At 34.2% G+C, this 22,482-nt stretch overlaps 1 protein-coding gene across 1 annotated transcript in view; it reads left to right on the forward strand.

The window, feature by feature from the left end:
* The first annotated feature begins 20,860 nt into the window (after window positions 1–20,860).
* The window catches only part of LOC136025526 (RING finger protein 145-like), a 35,783-nt gene continuing 34,161 nt past the window's right edge, over window positions 20,861–22,482 (forward strand). Inside the window, exon 1 of the mRNA XM_065701559.1 lies at window positions 20,861–20,966. The gene's annotated coding sequence lies outside the window, so the exon portion shown is untranslated. The remainder of the gene's footprint in view (window positions 20,967–22,482) is intronic.

The raw sequence follows: 22,482 nt of genomic DNA on the forward strand, positions 1-22,482 counted from the left end.
AGCTATTAGATGGCAGAAAAAAGCCTTGTGTAATAGAAAAAACTCCAAATTTACACAGTTTTCTATTCCTAGCTCTTCCTATGGTAAAGTTCTATAATAGCAGCTCTTCAGAAGGAGATATACTAAAACAAAGAGGTATTTCAGATTGCTAATTTTATGGTTTTGTTTGCAGTTTTGACAATTCACCCATAGCCCCCTCTTATCCAATAAGCCTTAGCCAACATGAAAAACTACCCAAAAATGATTTAAGTTCTTACTTTTCAGTTTGGAGCAAGCATCAATGAATACTATTTCCTTTTTTTCTCATTCTCAACTGTTTATCAATCAGTTTTCATCAATTAGTATGTTTTTTTTTTTCATATAGCCTAGAGATATATGAAAGTATTAGAGTGAGGCTAGGGACAAATTTTCAAAAATACAAACAAAACAATAAAATCAAATCTAAAATTAGCAATCTAAAAGAGTCTCTCTTTTTGTTCTATCATGTCCCCTGCTGAAAAACCACTATTCTAGAACTATACCTTTGCTGTGTATAACAATTAATATGCCTACTAATACTTCCACTCAAGCCCTCTCCAATTAATACCTACATATAGCCCTAATGTATAGACAAAACTTTTTCCTATCAACAAAGAGTTTCCACAACATAAACAAGCATATAGCATAGAAAATCTTTGGTAGTACCTATCTTAACCTTTCCCCCTCTAAAAAGCAATGATTTTCAATAAACTTACACAAACAATGTATTACAAATTTTAAACTTCCATAAATAAATACAAAGAATGAACACCAACAGAAAGTGTTCTGAAACCTATGACTAGGCAAAATCCTTAAGAAATTTTAAAGAATTTACAAAAATGTAGGTAAATGTATAGAATAGCAGCTCTTCAGAAGGAGAAATCCAAGACAAAAACAGAGACACTTTAGATTACTAATTTTATGTTTATCTTTTTTGCTTTAGTTTGTGTTTTGGCAATAAGTCCTCAGTCCCCCCCCCCCCCTGTAATGGTCTCATATAACCCAAGGCTTTATAATAATAAAAAAATAACAAAAAACAATGGAATTCTTACTTTATGGTAAACATAAAGTGACATTGAGTCATACTGCATTATTTTGTTTTCTGATTTTCACCTGTTTTTCAATCAGATTTACCTTAATTCACAATTCAGAGCAAGATTAAGGTCTATGCTGGATCTGTTCTGCTCTGTGTCAATGATGATAATATAGAATGTCACTGTATTATGGGCCCAGTAATGTTGTATTACTTGGCAACTGATAGGGATGGACTGTTCCACTTATATTTCCATAGCTTGTTGTTTCATTTTTTGTTAAGTCTTGACTTGAGGGAGGCACTAGCAGGTGCAGTCATATTTTTGTCTTGAAAGATGTTCTAGCTTTTGGATATATATACTTGGTAAAAAAGTTTTGGAGCATTCTGATCTTCAATCTTTGCTTTTCTAGCTTATGTGAGTGTCCTCTAGTGTTGTGTTGACCTGTGTGTTTTGTGAATAGGGTGTTGGTTGGTTGACTATTATATTTGTGGGTCAGCATCATATCACATATGTGATGTCTGAAGACCAGAGTTGCTAGTTTTGGTTGTTCTAGTCTCTTATCATGCTTAATATTTTTTAGACCCATGATAGAATTGGTGGCATATCTTTGAACTCTTCCAGTTATTCTAGTGTCATGCTTGTAGGAGCAGGAAGTCAGACATGTTCAAAAATCAAAGAATGGTCTAACAATTGCCTTGTTAAAGTTTCAGGAAGACTGTATGAGAGTGCCTGGTGATGGTGCATTTCAGCAGGCCTAGACTTAACAGCTTGTTGTCAATACCAGAGGGTTTGAATCTTTAGATTAAAAAAAAAAAATAACACAGGCTACAGTACCCTAAGTAGATGAGATTATTAGAGAAGGGCTGGGGATGAATTGCCAAAATTACAAACAGGACCATAAAAATGATCAAAAGGTTATGGCTAGCCTATGATAAAACTATTAAAATGTACATAATATATGCTATCTAAAAAAGTGTTTTTTTTTCCTTCTAAGGATGTCTTGTTCTGAAGAGCTGCTATTCCAGACCTTTAGCAAATGTATCTTTAGAAAAATACCAAAATATAGCTTAAAATATACTCATATCACCAGAAATGTTGGGACAAAACCTAGAGTCCAAGAAAAGTAGGCTCATGTCACGGTAAAATTCTAGTTAATTGACTTCTTGCTATCTCTGAAAGGGTTTAGGTTAGGAAAACGAAACTTTCAGGGATGGTTCTACAGGCTAAAGTATGTCCTGGAAAGGTATTTTAAAGTACCCATCTCCACTCCTTCTCCCTCTAGAGGGCCCTGAAATTTGCATACATGACAGGTTTGACACCTATTGAAATTTTGACAAAACAGCAATTTACCTTAATTTTCAGTTAGGCTACTAGTTGCTTTTTCTCTGCCTTTGGTTTTGAAAATGCAATTCCTGTTATTTGAGTAGAATTTTGAGCCATATCAATGTTTTTTTTTTTAAAATTTAGGAAATGTATGTGCATATCTTTAAAACTTTATAAAGTGGAATTGAGCAAAGTTATGATTGCAAAAACAATTTCGTTGTACTTCAATTAAGCAGAAGATCTATTTTGCAAGGTTTCACTTTTATAACACACATATTTTTAAAGGTCATCAAAGGTCAGGGCCCTCTAGAGGGAGGAGTGGAGGTAGTTGCTTCAAAATACCTTCCCAGGACATACTTTAGTCTGTAGATTCATCCCTGAAAGTTTCATTTTCCTAACCTAAACCCTTTCTGAGATAGCAAGAAGTCAATTAACTAGTATTTTACCCAAGTTCCATAGTTACATGGCACAATTAGGCCTGAAATCATTCCTGGAAGTCAATCTCCTATTTTTCAAGATACACTAGCCTAGCCAAAACCACTTGATCTAGTTTTAATTGAAACTTCCCAAAAAAATCTCTCTGTATCAGCTTTTAGCATTTCCTATTGTTATGGTCATTCCTATCTAGATGGTGTTGACAGCTAGGCCTACATGGTTCTCAAGAATTCCCATAATTGAGACAGAACTGGTGACAAATTTATTATGGGCTATTTAAAAGTTTTCTCATTTGACTAGTAATTTCTATAAGAAGCATCTTTAAAATAGAAACAGCAAAATTAAAACAATCTAGTCTATTTACAGCCTAAAAATGTGTTTATAATCCAAATTTTCGCGCTCTTATGCATCATTGTCACTTGAAAAATAAAAAGTTTTCGATCGCTCTTCTCGGCCCTTTGTCGATTGCCGGACATACAAAAATAGGCAGAAAATCTTCGTCCACACGATTTGACTTACTTGACCTAGGTATCCTGTCGGGCACTGCTCAGTGTAGAGAGTGATGTCACCCTCCTCTATCCGCTTCGTTCCATTGCTTGGTTCTGTGCTTCGTTAGATCTGATCTTTGTCATCGCCAGAAACTCGAATAGGCTTTCCGACCATGGTTTCTTTGGTCGTCCTTAAGGTTACTTCAAACCGCTTTCATGGGGTAAAAATTAAAGACTGTCTCTACGGGTAAGTACAGGAGAATTCGTGTTAGTTTTTAAACCTTCCTAAGGTACGCTCAGCTGCTTGAGTAAAAAATCAAGACTGCTTGGTGAACTGCATCAGCTTCTCATTACCCATAAAATCAAACCATCTTAAGCCTTTAATCCTTCTCAGGCTCCTTGTATAAAATACATCGATGACCATTAGTGTTTCAGTTGATTTATTCCATGTCTCCGCTCAATGAAGCATTGTAGAATCAACGAGGCTGTTGAAAATCCACAGTTTAGTTGAATGACTGATGTTCGGTTTTTGCCAAATGTGACAGTTCATGTTGCCCTTGTCAGAAGACAATTTATATATAATTGATTCCAGCTTGGAAAGAAACAAGTCATGTGACGAAAATGTGGAGCCTAGATAGGTGGACATTCTGACAACTTTGATGCTAGTTGTTCTACTTGAGCTGACAGGAGTATTGACAGCAAGCACTTCCAGAAACCACTTCCAGCAATGAATTGATGGAGCCCGTTAGAATGGCCAAGTTGTCTACATTTGAGATGAAGAGATCTCCAAGTTTGAGCCCATAACTGAGACGCAAAAAATATTTCAAAATTTTAAAGACAAAATTCCAGAAATTGTTTAAAAAACTGCCATTACTCGCAGTAATAATTATGTTAAAACAGTATATTCTATTTAAATTCTTACTAGATTATACTAGGTTTTAATTTTTTTACCCTCTCCATAATCAATAATTGTTTTATAAGTTACAAAAGTAAATGGAATCTTTATTTTATTTTTAAGGTTTAAGATTATATTTTGATTGGTTTTTACCTTTTATATTAGCTCGTTAACAACCTTTGGGATCGCCGTTCATACTTTGAAACAAAAAATTTTTAATTCCCTTTTGAACATTTTTTATAAGGTGACACTAAAAAAACACACGATTTCAGATTTAGAATCACCAATTTCTTTGTAATTGGTACCCAGTCAGGTTCCATTGGAACTTAGGATTATTTAAAGACTTTTTTAACGAAAAGTAAAGCCAATTTTGCTTTCCATAGTTTATTTTTATTATTTGTGACTAGCAAAAAGCTACCAGACTGTTATTTACGGGAGGAAGAGAATCGGACTTTGAAATAATCCAGAACGTATCTGGCTTTATTAATATTATCAGCATTTATCTGTTACATTTTTATGCCTGGGTTTCTGAGACAGGTTATAATGTAAAATCATGTTATTTTATATGTATTTTAATTGATGTGTGACAAACACAGTTGCATTATCTTGATTCCCATTTCTCAACGCAGGCAAGTGCTGATAAGTGACCCAAGTTCAGTGAATATTGCCTAAAATGACACCCAAGAAAGGTAGTGATTACCGGACGTACAGAAAAATTGAGTGATACGAATGCATTTGAGCTATTGGTCAAATGTGTCAAACCTCAAAACAACAACAACGACATTCAGAATGCTAGTCAAAAGGGATTCTAGCTAGTGGTGTTTGGTGCTGAATTCACATTCTTGCTTACATGAATATAATAAAATTTATAACTCTGACTTTTTATTCATGTGATTATCAGTCACTTTAAAAATTAATAGCATTTCTGAAAACTTGGCAACATAACGACTTATGTAAAGATTTCGGACAAGGCAGTTCTAATAGTGTACTTCTTGTTTTGGACATTATTTTTTGGAATTATGGGCTATTTTATTTGTGAAACTTGGACGTTATCTTCTCTTACTAGGTTCCAAGCTACCGCTGGAACCTCGATTCTCAAAAGATGCTTTTATTATGTTAACCCCCACTATTTGCCGTGGTTTCTTCTTTAATAGGTTTCAGGTATATCCGATTATGTGATGAATCCGATGATTCCTGATTTTATAATAACATAAGCAACTACAGTGCTATAGAAAAATGGATTTTTGTTGTTGTAAAATAATGATCCTATTTTAGAAACTATTTAGTTTGACTAACGGCAAAATTGATTATATCATCAAATGTGTAAAAGAATTTAAATGTGTTATTTTGTGCTTGAATTAGTGTAAACTTGTGTATGCCTCATTACTAGAAATAATAGTTTAGTTTGGGTTAGGTTTTATAATTTGGGACGGACTAGCGGTGCATTAGTTTGACGTATAACGCAGTCTTAAATGAAACTACAATAATTGAGGTTCAGAAAATACAAGATATTTAAATATCATCAATACCTTGCTATTTAAGCAAAAGTTTGACTGTTAGTCCTGATTTCTTAAGAATGAGTCCTGAAACACAAAGGTCCTTTAATTAGAATTGAGGCACAAAGGCTCTTTGTGAGAGTCACCTAAATCTGAACAAAAGCTACTACAGTGCCATAGAAAAATGAAGTTTTTCATAAACAAATTTTTTTTTTCATTATTACAAAAGACGCTAGATGAGGGTGTTTCCACCGACCGAAAATAAAAAAAGAAAAGTAAATAGATGCCATAAATGCAGTATATTGTAGTTGCAGTCACTTTTCTTGACTTTCAAGCCAACATACTTTCCTCGTTGTTCAAGCCAAGGAACGGTAAGTTTCTTATATAGTAAGAGATAAACTTCAAAGAATCAGGCAGCCAACTAAACCCAAAATGTGAAATAGTTTATTCTTTACCAGGTCTCATGTATCTCTACAGCCTTGATACCAATTGAACTTACATAATTCCCATCTGTAGTTGACTAGATCAATCCTTCAGTTTAGTCTCAGGGTGTGCTTTGTAGTTCAATTACTATAGGCTTGAGTTCGTTCTTTAATATATTAATATGTTTCATGGTTTGTTCTTTACTAGTTTTCAGCCATTTAGACAATTATGTTACCGATGAAACTTACCTATTCCCCATTTATGATTAACTGAAGTGATCCTTTATAGAGCTCTTACTAGGATGCTAGCTACCGCTGCAACCAGGACATACCTTAGAGAAGTTATATCGGGCTATATCAAATAAAACGGGTTATATCCGTTATATCGGGTTATATCAAACAAGCTGTTGGGGTGGCGCTTCGCACCACCCCAAAACCTAATTAGTGGGGGCGCTTCGCGCCCCCCAAGCCCCCCCGCGAGCGTAAGTCGTTACGCGCCATATTAGTTACGCGCCATTGTAGTTGTGACCCTGTGTCCCACCTGTGAATACAAATATATATATATATATATATATATATATATATATATATATATATATATATATATATATATATATATATGTGTGTGTATATATATATATATATATATATATATATATATATATATATATATATATATATATATCTATATCTATATATATATAAAAATAAGTTGTCTGTGTGACTGTGTTTCGAGTGACGTCACTGTCCGCATATGACGTCTGAGTTATTTAATCAAATACCAATTCAAAAACGAATTTATTCAAGCCGAAGTAGCTCAGTTATATAACTACCTGTGTTGGCGCAAACTAAAAAAAAAAAAAAAAAAAAAAAATAAAAAAGGTAAATGTATTCAAGCCGAAGTAGCTGAGTTGGTAAAGCGTTATGCTCCAGGTTCTAGGTCCGAAAGGTTCCAGGTTCGAACCTTGGCTTTAGCATTAATACAAAAGAAGAAAAAAATTAAAAAAGAAAAAAACTAATAAAAAACTAAAAAACAGGTAAAAACTACTAAAAAAACTAAAAAAGCTAAAAAACTAAAAAAAAACTAAAAAAAGGTAAAAACTAAAAACTAAAAAAGGAAAAAAACTAAAAAACTAAAAAAGGGTAAAAAGAGCAAAAAAAACTAAAAAGAAAAAAAAAACTAAAAACTAATAAAAAAAACTAAAAACTGAAAAAAACTAAAAAAAGGAAAAAAACTGAAAAATAAAGGAGAAAAAGAAGACTAAAAAAAAATAAAAAAAAAACTAGAAAAGATAAAAACTACAAAAAAACGAAAAAAAGAAACTAAAAAGCAAAAAAATAGGTAAAAACCAAAAAAAAAGGAAAAAAGGATTTTTTTTTATTTCATCATATACCAATTCAAAAACGAATGTATATACAGACCGGGACACAGGGAATATAAATGACGATTGGGACACTCGAAGAGAAATTACAGACTGGGACAACGGGACACAAATGACGACTGGGACGTGTGTGTCGACTGACGTCATGTTTGTGTGTTGACTGACGTCATGTTTGTCGACTATAATATGACGCCTGGGACACAGGGACACAACTACAACGGGGAAGCCGGGGAGCATAGGGGGATATATAAATGACGATGGGGACACAGGGAATGTTTGATTAGCAATCACCATCAACAAAGCTCAAGGTCAATCATTAGAATAATGAGTATAAAGCTGAATACGGATTGTTTTTCCCATGGGCAATTATATGTTGCATGTTCAAGAGTCGGTAAACCTGACAATCTATTTATATGTACAGACAATGGGACAGCGAAGAATGTTGTATATTCGCAAGTTTTACATAGTTAAAACATATATATATATATATCTATATATATAAAAATAAGTTGTCTGTCTGTCTGTGTGTCAGGTGACGTCATGTTTCTTTGTCGACTGACGTCATGTTTTCGACTGACGAAATTACGAAATTACATTGGGACACAAATGACGACCAGGACACCGGCACATAGGGAATATAAATGACGACCGGGACACTCAAAGAGAAAGCGACCGGGACACAAGGAATGTTCAATTAGCAATCAGCATCAACAAAACACCGTCAACAAACCATCACAAATGACGACCGGGACACAGGGAGTATAAATGACGACCAGGACATAAGTAAAAAAAAAAAAACTAAAAAAAAGGTAAAAACTACAAAAAAACTAAAAAGAAAAAAACAAACTAAAAACTAATAAAAAACTAAAAAAGCTAAAAAACTAAAAAAACTAAAAAATAAAAAAAACTAAAAAAAGGAAACAAAAAGAAAAATAAAGGAGAAAAACAAAACTAAAAAAATAAAAATAAAAAAAAAAATAAAAAGAAAAAAGAAAAAAAACTAAAAAAAACTAAAAAAATGTAAAAACCAAAAAAAAAAACTAAAAGAAAAAAAGGGGAAAAATACAAAAATTTATTTCATCATTTACCATTTCAAAAACGAATGTATATACAGACTGGGACACCGGAATACAAATGACGACCGGGACACAGGGAATATAAATGACGACCGGGACACAGGGACACAACTACAACGGGGACGCCGGGGGGCACAGGGGGATATATAAATGACGATGGGGACACAGAGAATGTTCGATTAGCAATCACCATCAACAAAGCTCAAGGGCAATCATTAGAATCATGAGGTATAGATCTGAATACGGATTGTTTTCCCATGGACCATTATATGTTGCATGTTCAAGAGTCGGTAAACCTGACAATCTATTTATATGCACAGACAATGGGACAGCAAAGAATGTTGTATATTCGCAAGTTTTACGTAGTTAAAAACATATATATATATATATCTATCTATATTCACAGGTGGGACATAGGGTCACAACTACAATGGCGCGTAACGACTTACGCGCGCGTGGGGGCTTGGAGGGGGGGGGGGGCGCGAAGCTCCCCCACCAACTAGGTGTTGGGGTGGCGCGATGCGCCACCCCAACAGCTAGTATATATATATATATATATATATATATATATATATATATATATATATATATATATATATATATATATATATATATATATATATATATATATATATATATATATATATATATATATATATTCACAGGTTGGACACAGGGACACAACTACAATGGCGCGTAACTAATATGGCGCGTAATGACTTACGCGCGGGGGGGGGGGCTTGGGGGGGGGGGCGTGAAGCGCCCCCACGCCACCCCAACAGCTAGTATATCTTCTATATATATAAAAATAAGTTGTCTGTGTGTTATGTCTGTCGAGTGACGTCATGTTTGTGTGTCGACTGACGTCATGTTTGTCGACTGACGAAATTACAGACCGGGACATCGGGACACAAATGACGACCGGGACACCGGGACATAGGGAATATAAATGACGACCGGGACACTCAAAGAAAAAGCGACCGGGACACAGGGAATGTTCGATTAGCAATCACCATCAACAAAGCACCGGGACACAAATGACGAACGGGACACAGGGAATATAAATGACGACCGGGACACTCAAAGAGAAATTACAGACTGGGACAACGGCACACAAATGCGACCGGGACAAAAATGACGACCGGGACACCGGGACACAGGGAATATAAATGACGACCGCGACACTCAAAGAGAAATTACAGACTGGGACAAAATGACGACGGGGACAAAGGGAATGTTCGATTAGCAATCACCATCAACAAAGCTCAAGGGCAATCATTAGAATAATGAGGTATAGATCTGAATACAGATTGTTTTTCCCATGGACAATTATATGTTGCATGTTCAAGAGTCGGTAAACCTGACAATCTATTTATATGCACAGACAATGGGACAGCCAAGAATGTTGTATATTCGCAAGTTTTACGTAGTTAAAATATTTATACATCTATCTATATTCACAGGTGGGACATAGGGACACAACTACAATGGCACGTAACTAATATGGCGCGTAACGACTTACGCGAGCGGGGGGCTTGGGGGGCGCGAAGCGCCTCCACCAACTATGTGTTGGGGTGGCGCGAAGCGCCACCCCAACAGCTAGTATATATATATATATATATATGTATATATATATATATATATATATATATATATATATATATATATATATATATATATATATATATATATATATATATATATACATACATATATATCTTCTTATATATATAAAAATAAGTTGTCTGTGTGTGGATCTGTGGATCTGTGGATCAGGTGACGTCACACTAAATTATTTCACACTAATACAAAAGAAGAAAAAAACTAAAAAAGGTAAAAACTACAAAAAAAAACTAAAAAGAAAAAAAAACTAAAAAAGCTAAAAAACTAAAAAAAACTAAAAAAAGGTAAAAATCTAATAACTAAAAAAAACTGAAAAAAATAAAAAAAGGCAAAAACTACAAAAAAATAAAAACTAATAAAAAAACTAAAAAAGCTAAAAAACTAAAAAAACTAAAAAAAAACTAAAAAAAGTTAAAAAACTAAAAAAAACTAAAAACTAAAAAAGAAAAAAACTAAAAAAAGGAAAAAACTGAAAAATAAAAGATAAAAAGAAAACTAAAAAAATATGAATAAATATATATAAAAATAAGTTGTTTGTGGGTTATGTCTGTCTGTCTGTCTGTCGAGTGACGTCGTGTTTGTCCGCATATGACGTCTGAATTATTTCACACTAATACAAGAGAAGAAAAAAAAACTAAAAAAGGTAAAAACTACAAAAAAAAACTAAAAAGAAAAAAAACTAAAAAAGCTAAAAAACTAAAAAAAACTAAAAAAAGGTTAAAAAACTAAAAACTAAAAAAAACTGAAAAAACTAAAAAAAGGCAAAAACTAAAAAAAAAACTAAAAACTAATAAAAAAACTAAAAAAGCTAAAAAACTAAAAAAACTAAAAAAACTAAAAAAAGGTAAAAAACAAAAAAAAACTAAAAACTAAAAAAGAAAAAACTAAAAAAAAGGAAAAAACTGAAAAATAAGAGAAAAAGAAAACTAAAAAAATATTAATAAATATAAAAAATATAAATATAAATATAATATAAATTAGCAATCAACAAAGCACCGAGACACAACTGACGACCGGGACACAGGGAGTATAAATGACGACCAGGACATAAGTAAAAAAAAAAAACTAAAAAAGCTAAAAAATGGTAAAAACTACAAAAAAACTAAAAACTAATAAAAAAACTAAAAAATCTAAAAATCTAAATAAACTAAAAAAGAAAAAAAAGAAAAAAGGAAAAAAATAAAGGAGAAAAACAAAACTAAAAAACGAATGTATATACAGACCGGGACACCGGGATACAAATGACGACCGGGACACAGGGAATATAAATGACGACCGGGACACAGGGACACAACTACAATGGGGACGCCGGGGGGCACAGGGGGATATAAATGACGACCGGGACACCGGGACACAAGGAATATAAATGACGCCCGGGACACTCAAAGAGAAATCACAGACTGGAACACTGGGACACAAATGACGACCGGGACACAGGGAATATAAATGACGACCGGGACACAGGGACATAACTACAAAGGGGACGCCGGGGTGCACAGGGGGATATATAAATGACGATGGCGACTCAGGGAATGGTCGATTAGCAATCACCATCAACAAAGCTCAAGGGCAATCATTAGAATCATGAGGTATAGATCTGAATACGGATTGTTTTCCCATGGACCATTATATGTTGCATGTTCAAGAGTCGGTAAACCTGAAAATCTATTTATATGCACAGACAATGGGACAGCAAAGAATGTTGTATATTCGCAAGTTTTACGTAGTTAAAAACATATATATATATATATATATATATATATATATATATATATATATATATATATATATATATATATATATATATATATATATATATATATATATATATATATATATATATATATATATATATATATATATATATATATATATATATATATATATATATATATATTCACAGGTGGGACATAGGGACACAACTACAATGGCGCGTAACTAATATGGCGCGTAACGACTTACGCGCGCGGGGGGGCTTGGGGGGGGGGGCGCGAAGCGCCCCCACCAACTAGGTGTTGGGGTGGCGCGAAGCGCCACCCCAACAGCTAGTATATATATATATATATATATTACCAGTTTTTAACTACGTAGTACTTGCGAATATACAACATTCTTCACTGTCCCATTGTCTGTGCATATAAATAGATTGTCAGGTTTACCGACTCTTGAACATGCAACATATAATTGTCCATGGGAAAAACAATCCGTATTGAAATCTATACCTCATTATTCTATTGATTGCCCTTGAGCTTTATTGATGGTGATTGCTAATCGAACATTCCCTGTGTCCCCATCGTTATTTATATATCCCTCCGGCGTCCCCGTTGTAGTTGTGTCCCTGTGTCCCGGTCGTCATTTGTGTCCCGATGTCCCAGTCTATAATTTCTCTTTGAGTGTCCCGGTTTGTCAGTAGTTTTCTTGCTGTTCTTGTGATTTCTCGGCACGCTTTCTTTTCTTACTTTCTCTATCAGCGGCAAGTTTTTTGGCATAGACTCTTTGAGCATCTTCCTCGGCTGTTGCCATTGTAGGTTCTTCAGTCATTTTAGAATTAAACATTTTCCGTCCATGATCTTCTTACAATTAAAAATTTTTCTTTGAACGATTTTCTTAAATGCCTTTAATGACGTCATCGTCATAACAAACATGACGACAACTAACTTCATGACGACACGATGACATGACGTCACTCGACAGGCATAACACACAGACAACTTATTTTTATATATATAGATATATGTTTTTAACTACGTAAAACTTGCGAATATACAACATTTTTCGCTGTCCCATTGTCTGTACATATAAATAGATTGCCAGGTTTACCGACTCTTGAACATGCAACATATAATTGTCCATGGGAAAAACAATCCGTATTCAGATCTATACCTCATTATTCCAATGATTGCCCTTGAGCTTTGTTGATAGTGATTGCTAATAAAACATTCCCTGTGTCCCCATCGTCATTTATATATCCCCCCTGTGCCCCCGGCGTGTCCCTGTGTCCCTCCGGCGAGTTCCTGTGTCCCAGTCATCATTTGTAGTTGACAAACATGACGTTAGTCGACACACAAACATGACGTCAGCCGACACACACGTCCCAGTCGTCATCTGTGTCCCGGTGTCCCAATCTGTAATTTCTCTTTTAGTGTCCCGGTCGTCATTTATATTCCCTGTGTCCCGTTCTGTATATACATTCGTTTTTGAAGTTTTTACCCTTTTTTATTCTTTTTTTTTCTTTTTTAGTTCTTAGTTTTTCACCTTTTTTAGTTTTTTTTTAGTTTTTTAGCTTTTTTAGTTTTTTAATATTTTCTTTTTAGTTTTTTTGTAGTTTTTACTTTTTTTAATTTTTATTCTTCTTTTGTATTATGATAAGGCCAAGGTTCAAACCTGGAACCTCTCGGACCTAGAACCTGGAACATAACGCTTTACCAGCTCAGCTGCTTCGGCTTGAATACATTTACCTTTTTTAGTTTTTTTTTTATTTTAATTTTTATTTTTTTAGTTTTATTTTTCTTCTTTATTTTTCAGTTTTTTTCCTTTTTCTATTTTTGTTTTCTTTTTCAGTTTTTAGTTTTTTTTATTTTTTTTTATTAGTCTTTAGTTTTTTTATTTTTAGTTTTTTTTAGTTTTCTTAGTTTTTTTTCTTTTTATGTTTTTAGTTTTTTACCTTTATTTTATTTTTTTTTGTTTTTTTTTAGTTTTTAGTTTTTTAGTATTTTCTTTTTAGTTTTTTTGTAGTAGTTTTTACCTTTTTTAGCTTTTTTTCTTCTTTTGTAATAATGCTAAAGCCAAGGTTCGAACCTGGAACCTCTCGGACCTAGAACCTGGAACATAACGCTTTACCAACTCAGCTACTTCGGCTTGAATACATTCATTTTTGAATTGGTATATGATGAAATAATTCAGACGTCATATGCGGACAGACAGACAGACAAACAAACAAACAACTTATTTTTATATATATACTAGATGTTGGGGTGGCACTTCGCGCCACCCCAACACCTAGTTTGTGGGGCGCTTCGCACCTCCCCCAAACCCCCCCCCCCGCGCGTAAGTCGTTACGCGCCATATTAGTTACACGCCATTGTAGTTGTGTCCCACCTGTGAATATATATATATATATATATATATATATATATATATATATATATATATATATATATATATATATATATATATATATATATATATATATATATATATATATATATATATATATATATATATATATATATATATATATATATTGTGGGGAAAACAATCCGTATTCAGATCTCTACCTCATTATTCTAATGACGTGTCCCTGTGTCCCGGTCGTCATTTATATTCCCTGTGTCCCGGTCGTCATCTGTGTCCCGGTGTCCCAGTTTGTAATTTCTCTTTGATTGTCCCGGTCGTCATTTATATTCCCTGTGTCCTGGTGTGCTGGTCGTCATTTGTGCCCCGGTGTCCTGGTCTGTAATTTCTATTCGAACAATCCCTGTGTCACGGTCGTCATTTATATATCCCGCCTGTGCCCCCAGCGTCCCCGTTGTAGTTGTGTCCCTGTGTTCCGGTCGTCTTTTATATTCCCTGTGTCCCGGTCGTGATTTGTGTCCGGGTGTTCCAGGCTGTAATTTCTCTTTGAGGTTCCCGGTCGTCATTTATATTCCCTGTGTCCCGGTCGTCATTTGTGTCCCGGTGTCCCGGTATGTAATTTCATCAGTTGACACACATGACGTCAGTTGACAAACAACTTCTTGACGCATACAGCTCAATCCTTATAATGACGTCAGTCGACACACATGACGTCAGTTGACACACAAACATGACGTTACTCGACACACACACACAGACAACTTATTTATATATATATAGATAGATAGATCGATAGATATAGTCATCATCTACATGCTCGTCTTTTACTAGGTTACATCTACCTCAGCAATTACGATTAATATTTCACTTAATATAGAGTTTGTTCTTTCCTTTATATTATTGGTAAAAAATGATTCTGTTGTAGAAACTATTTTTTTTTAATTACAAAAGACACTAGATATAGCAATTTCCTTTAAAATGAGCCGTTAAACAGTCTTCTACGATGTTCTAGTGCCAAGTTATCTCTGGAAAGGAAGAAAAAATTAAATACAAAAATGGTGTATATACAGAATATCGTGGTTTCAGCCACCCTTCTTGATTTTCAAGCCAGTATATTACAGTATATTTCAAGCCTTGTTGTTTAAGCCAACAGAAGGTACATTTCCTATATAGGGGGTTCTAGACAAGGGAGTTCTAATAGAGTACGTCATTTTTCTGATCTGATTCTAGTTTTAGGAGTTATGGGCAATATATTTTTTTACTATGGGGCGTGATCGTCAATAGGTTGAATGGTTTGGCACTGGAGCAGTTCTTTAGTGTTTTTAAGCGGAAGAAATTATATATTTGTCATTTAGCTTTTTGTGAATGGTAGTAATTTTTCATCAAGGTTATGCACATTACAAATATCAGACAATTCCTTAGTGCTCATCCCATGATCTTCAAACAGTCTTAGAAGTGAATTTGGTTTTCTGTGCGGAAAGGTCTAAAGAAGCATCAGAGAAAATAGAGCGGAGCGTTAACAAGGCATTTCAGGACCTGGAGGTATTCCCAGATATCTACTTACAGTATTGAAAAAAAGTCCCTCTACGCAAACTAACCCAATTTCTGAGAAATCATCGGTAGCTGTTCTTGTTAAAAAGTTAGTTTTTTGGAACAAGAGTTAGTACCAGACAAAGGAAAACATGCTTAAAGACATCGAGAAATTGGTCACAGAAAAGGTAGTACAAAAGAATAGTATCAACCCATGTGTGCCCCAAGTTTATGATGGAATATCAGTTGAATACATTGGAAAATATGATTAGATTGGCAAAGTACTTAAGAGATTAAGAGCTCAAATCGAGTCGGTTGCAAACCTTATTGCGAAAACGGAAAATAGACTTGACGAATATCAACAAGAAGCTCAGCTTGATTCCTTTGTATTCGTAGGGGTCAAATAGGCCCCTGGTGTTGACCTCAAAGCAACAATGCACAGTATTATACATGGCAAGATGGGCTTGTGTGCTATTACGAGTGATCAAATTATTTCTGTACAATGATTTCGTTTACCCAGCCCTACAGCTCAGAATACAGATGAAAGTCGAGTTCCCCCGTGATTATCAAATTTTCTAACAAAGATGTTGCCTGTACTGTCTTTGAAGCAAAGTCTAAGCTTGCACAATCTGGTGCTTTTGTGAATGAATATCTCACAAAGCAATAGCATTACAATATTCTCCAGTCCAAATATGATAAAATATGTCCAACAAAAGTGTTTAGGAATAAAAAGGAATCACCAAGAAAGCCCTGGGTTACACTGGAACTTATTGAGTTGATTGAGAAGAGGAATCTACTGTATCAGTTGGTTTTAGATTGCCAAAGAGATAAAAATTATTGAAGAGTTTTGCTAAAGTAGCAAAATCGGGACCGACAGACCGACAGAATTTGCGATTGCTATATGTCACTTGGTTAATACCAAGTGCCATAAAAAAATGGTTTTTTAGGTGATAGTCAGTTTGGATTCAGGAAAGGCCACTCTACTGTTAATGCTATGTAGTATTTTCTTGATTTTCTGAATGCACCAATGGAAAATGGTGGAATGTTTTTATCGGTTTTTATAGATGTAAAAAATGCGTTTTACACAGTTGATTTTCAAATTTTAATTGATAGGCTAAGGTCCTTTGGAGTCACAGATAGTATTTAAAAGTGGTTTGAATCTTTTTTGATAGGGAGGTCTATACGTGTATGTTTTGATAATGTTAAATCTAAATTTTTTTATAAATTGTGGTTTTCCGCATGGTTCTGTTTTGGGTCCTTTGTTATATATTGTATATATAGATACTATGCGGTTTTATGTTCCAGGGGCTGTTAATACTTCTTTCGCTGATGACACGGTATTGTCACCTGTTCTAAGAAATTCTGATGATCTTTTGGAGAAAATTAATCAGGCTTTAAGTCATCTTTTAATTTTTTACAAAGATTAGCCGTTTATAGGTGAATGTTTTAAAAACGCCTTTCATAATATTTAGTCGGAAAGGAAGTCCAGTTGATTTAAGTGAAAAAATAATCCTTTGTAATAGGTCATTGAAGCAAGTAGCTGTGATGAGATACCTTGGTTTCCAGCTTGATCAAAATCTGAGTTAGAAAGCATATAGTGATAAGGTGGTGGCTGGGATACCTGGAGAACTTGGTCTGATTTGGAGTCTGAGAAATCAGTTCCCTTGTTCTGCCCTTTTAACTTTGTATCATTCTATGATCATGCCTTATGTTTCTTATGGTTGTGTGGTATGGACTAGCGGATTTTATACAAATTTTAAAAGTGTTCAGGTTTTACAAAACAAAGCTATTAGACTATTAGGAAATTTTGTCCCTGGTTAAAATGATACAGTTAATTGTTTTAGAAAACTCATGATTCTTATTATTAGCTAACCTCATGATTATCAACTTGCTATTTTTGTATTTCCGTGTATTTATGGTTTGTCCTCTGAAAATTTTCGTCAAGTGCATACAAGGAGTTCTTCGTAACACAGTTATGTGACTAGAAACATGGATGACCTGGTATATGAGTATTGCAGCTCCAACAGGGTAAGTTTTAGTCCCGGGTTTGCTAGACAAGTAGTATAAAATTCTTAAACAAAGTGTATAAGGTTATCAGAAAATGTTAGCCAGTTTAAGAGTAGACTGAAGAGCCACCTTCTGAGAAGCGATTAAGTAAATAATTTAAATGGGATAGCTTATTGCCTTGTTTTTTAAGTAGGATTTTTTTTCTCTCTCTCTCTCTCTCTCTCTCACTCTCTCTCTCTCTCTGTTTTCTTCTTGATCTTCTTTTTTTCCCACTTTTTGCCTCATTTCATTTTTTTTAATGATTTTGTTTTGCTTGTAAAGTTGGTATTGTTGAATGTTTGTCAGCCAATACTAACAAGTCTTTGACTTTCTAAAGTGGCTGATGTGGTTCTTTTGCATATGGAAATTTTGTATAATAAAAGTGTATCTCACTCTCTGCAGAAGGGGGTTGGGGCAAGGGTGATTTAATTTCCTTGGGACATTAAGTATCCTACCTCTTGAATTTGGAGAACAGGGGGGGGGGATGTTGCGAGGTGAAGGTAAACCAGGTAAATTTAAAGAATTTCCCTGTATGATTGAAATTTTCTTAGAGGAGCAGTCAGGACAACACCAGCTCTCACTCCAACTAACTGCATCGATTTTGGTACTATGTTTTGCTCCTGCATAGGACGAGTATTTATATCCCCCACATTTCACAGAGGTTACAAAGACTCTCAGCCTACATTCGGGACAAACAAGCCTATGTCCAACAATCCTTTTTCAAGAGTTAACACCCCGAAAGAAAAACTTGGTTCACTGGGTAAGAGCCAAAATTCTTGTAGGCTGGAAGCTAGATGAAGACTAAGAAATCATAATTTCTTCTCTGTTTATTCGATGGCAATAACGTTTGTCCAAGGAGCTGGTAGTTTATATTTTTGGATATGTTTGAAAAATTGTCCCTCTATATCGATTCTCTCAGAGGGGAACCCCTCCACATATTTGGATTACTTTTTCAATTTTTTCTTTGTAATAGAACAGTAGATGTTAAGCTATTTCATGATTGCGATGGTATAACGGCCAAATTGGTGCGAGGTCTATTATACCATTCGATTGGTTGTATTATTACGAATGATGGTTGATTTTTATTATTTCAGCACAGTAGTGTGATGCTACATTCCCTGTTTTCTGTGTTTTATGTGGTGATATGCTGATTTGATTTGGTTCTGTACTTTTTCGTGAGGGAATGTTATGAAATGTCTAACAATGAGCAAACTACTAGTTGAGTCCAGATTTTTGCTGCTTTTTTAGCTAAACGGCTTCATGAAATACGCATTCACTTTAGTAGTTAAAGTTGAATTTACGTAATAAATATATTCTTAGCAATTGAAATGAAAATGTGTATCCTGTAACCCAGACGCAGATAAATACTTTCGCATATATTTGTAGGATATCTTTTGTTTCTTAGGAATTTGTATGATTTCTTATGTTTTTACATTTGTTTGACATCTGTGATTTGATATCGATTTGCATATTGCGTGCATACATTTTCAATATTGTGGTTGCAGTGACAGCTATAGCCTAATAAGTTATGAACCTCAGCCAGTAGTAACGAAAATTAAAATGACGTGTTATAAAAACTGACAAGTAAAAAAAATTGCCATATCTAGCTGATTCAAGAATTGTAACCACTATTTAAATTCATCCTCATAATGAAATATATTGTAAATGGAATTATACAAATTTTGAAAAATATCTCAGTTCCTCTAAACCAAAGTTAATGTTAACAATAGCATGGCATTTTTTTCTGACTAGGCCGTAAATGTATTTAAGAAGTTATTTAAATATTATTTAAAAAGAGAAAATTGCGGAAAAACTAGTAGCTAGAAGTCATTGTATGGGAGAGTTTGAGCACAAATTTATATCTTAGAAAGTGTATATTTAAAAGATTATATATTGGTGCTCTGCCAATTACTTTCACCAAAAACTAGATTAAATACTTGAAATGCATTATTTCTCTTCAAAAATTCCAAGTGACTTTTACTGTTCTTCTATGTTTTAGCCGTAAATGCTAGTTTTAGCCTTCTGCAACTACACCCATTTATAGATTTGTATTTTGATTTGCGTATGAACGTCTTCTCGCAAATAATTCAACTGAGAAACCTTCAGCTCACAAGTTTAACCCTTACAAGCTCTACTCCAAACTTTGTCTCTCAATATATCAATAAGTGTTCACTGTGCCAATTATGTTCTACAGCCCTTGACCTACCGAAAACAGTATGCAGTTTGATTTCAGCTTGGTCCCTTTTATGAAAGTCTGGCTTGAAATTGTCGCTGTGGCTCAGTTATAGCCTTTGAATCTTTCTCCGTTTCTGATAGTCATTGCCTATCATTCCATTGTAAACTAAAGTCTCTTGTCTTGATTAACATTATTAACCATGCGAGTAGCAGGGCTTACTTCGACTGAACAGGCAATCATAGCCTTCGAAGTTTTCTAAGGCTGTCCAATTACAACAGGTGATTCACAAATGATCCACTTGCAAGAAATGCTGCTGAGAAAGAAAGTTATATGAATTAAGGCACGGTTATAGTGTTTAATTCTTTGTTTTTGTTCTTTCTTCTTGGTAGTGTATTGATGGTTTCTTGCTCCACATGCTGTTTTGTCTCCTTTTTATATTGTACAAGGTTCAAATATTTGGCATGCTTAGGCTTTGCCTCTGAGTCATATGTTTTAGTTGTTTTTACCTTTTTAAATCTTTTAACACTAATAAGTAGCTAAATAAATTTAAATAAATGTTGATTGGTTATCATATTTGAAAACTGTTTCTATTTTACTTTTGAGCTGCTCTGGCCTGAGTCACTTTCTTAGGGTCAACCATTATTTTCTAAGCTGAATAGGGCCTAGTCCTAATATTACTAGGTTGCTATCTACTTTTGCAACCTGGACTACCAAATGACTGTCACAGGCGAAGAAACAAAGAAAAGAAAGTGTCTTGCTTGTGTTTTCTATTTTGCTCATACATTCCATTCTGAAACTTGACCTGATTCGGAATTAGCAGTGAAATTTTACAACGCTGAAAAATTTTGGCTTTTTACCCACCAAATTTAAAAAAATGCTCATGCTTCTAATTTACACACACTAGAGTGGATTGGGCACACACTGGAACCATTAAATCAGTTTCTTCAGGTCTGTGGAAAATAAAACTTTATATTTTAACTTGAGTAACAATAAATTCAATGTATAACCATTCAACCAAGATCTAGGGACATAATTGCTCATAAACCTAGGCAATTCACTATCCTTTAATTAGCCTACCCTCTTCATGTTAATCTGTCTGAGAAAAAAGCTGGGTAAAATTCTAGTTAATTGACTTCTTGCTATCTCAGAAAGGGTTTAAGTTAGGAAAATAAAACTTTCAGGGATGATTCTACAGACTAAAGTATGTCCCAGGAACCTCCACTCCTTCTCCCTCTAGAGGGCCCTGACCTTTGATGACCTTTAAAAATATGTGTGCTATTAAAGTGAAACCTTGCAAAATTGATACTCTGCTTAATTGAAGTAGCCTACAACAAAATTGTTTTCAGCCTCATAACTTTGCTCAATTCCATTTTATAAGTTTTTAAGGACATGCAAATATATTTCTTAAATTTTGAAAAAAAACATTGATATGGCCCAAAATTCTTCTCAAATAACAAGAATTGCATTTTCAGAACTAAAGGCAGAGAAAAAGCAAGCTTCTTGTCCCTCTAGAGGAACCTGACCTTTGATGACCTTTAAAAATATGTTTTTTAGAAAAGTGAAACTTTGCAAAATAGATCTTCTGCTTAATTGAAGTACAGCATAATTGTTTTCAGCTTCACAACTTTCCTCAATCCCAATTTATAGGTTTTAAAGATATGCAAGTACATTTCCTAAATTTTTAAAAAAAACATTAATAGGCCTAAAACTCAAGGAAGAAAAGAAGAAATCAATTGATAAAAATTTACATTATTGATTTCATTTATTTTCTGAGTGAAAGGAATTAAAGCTCTTGCTACTCCTTTTGTTTGAGAAGTATTCTTTTGCTTTTGCATATAAGTTTATTGTGTGGTTAGAGTTTCTGGAATTTTCCTCTCCTGAACTCAATGTTTCCTAACTCTTCTAGCCCCTTCAGGAAAGGGGGCCATGCATCTAATTGGTTATCAGAAGCGGATATTCCTATTGTTGTATCTCCAATATCCAATGATGATAGCCTGAATGAAACCATGATTACTGTCTCTGAGTCACCAATCTCTGAAACTGACAACCTGCTAAATGAGAATTTTCAGACAGTGGGCAGAAAACAGAAACAAAAAAAGCCTTCTATGAGTCCTCCTGAAATAATGGGACTCTCAAACTCAGTTCCAGCAGTGGAGATAAAGGACAAACCCATTATCCTTTTTACTCCAACAGTAAAAGATCAATCTTTCTCTATCAAAAGATTACTAATATTAGAATGAATCTTTTCAAAACTTTTAGATGCAGCTTCACTGTGAATGTGAACAGAGATGGTTCACTAACGGTTAAGTTTCTAGACAGAAATGAAGCCTGCAAAGCACTTAGCCTACATAAAATTGGCAATATCCCTGTTACACCTGAATGGTGGAAACCAACCCTGAAAAATTCTCAGAAAATAGTACTGTACAACATACCATTGGAACTGTCAATTGATGACTTGAAAGAT

The sequence above is a fragment of the Artemia franciscana genome, chromosome 1 (genome assembly GCF_032884065.1).
Source record: "Artemia franciscana chromosome 1, ASM3288406v1, whole genome shotgun sequence".
Lineage (NCBI taxonomy): Eukaryota > Metazoa > Arthropoda > Branchiopoda > Anostraca > Artemiidae > Artemia > Artemia franciscana.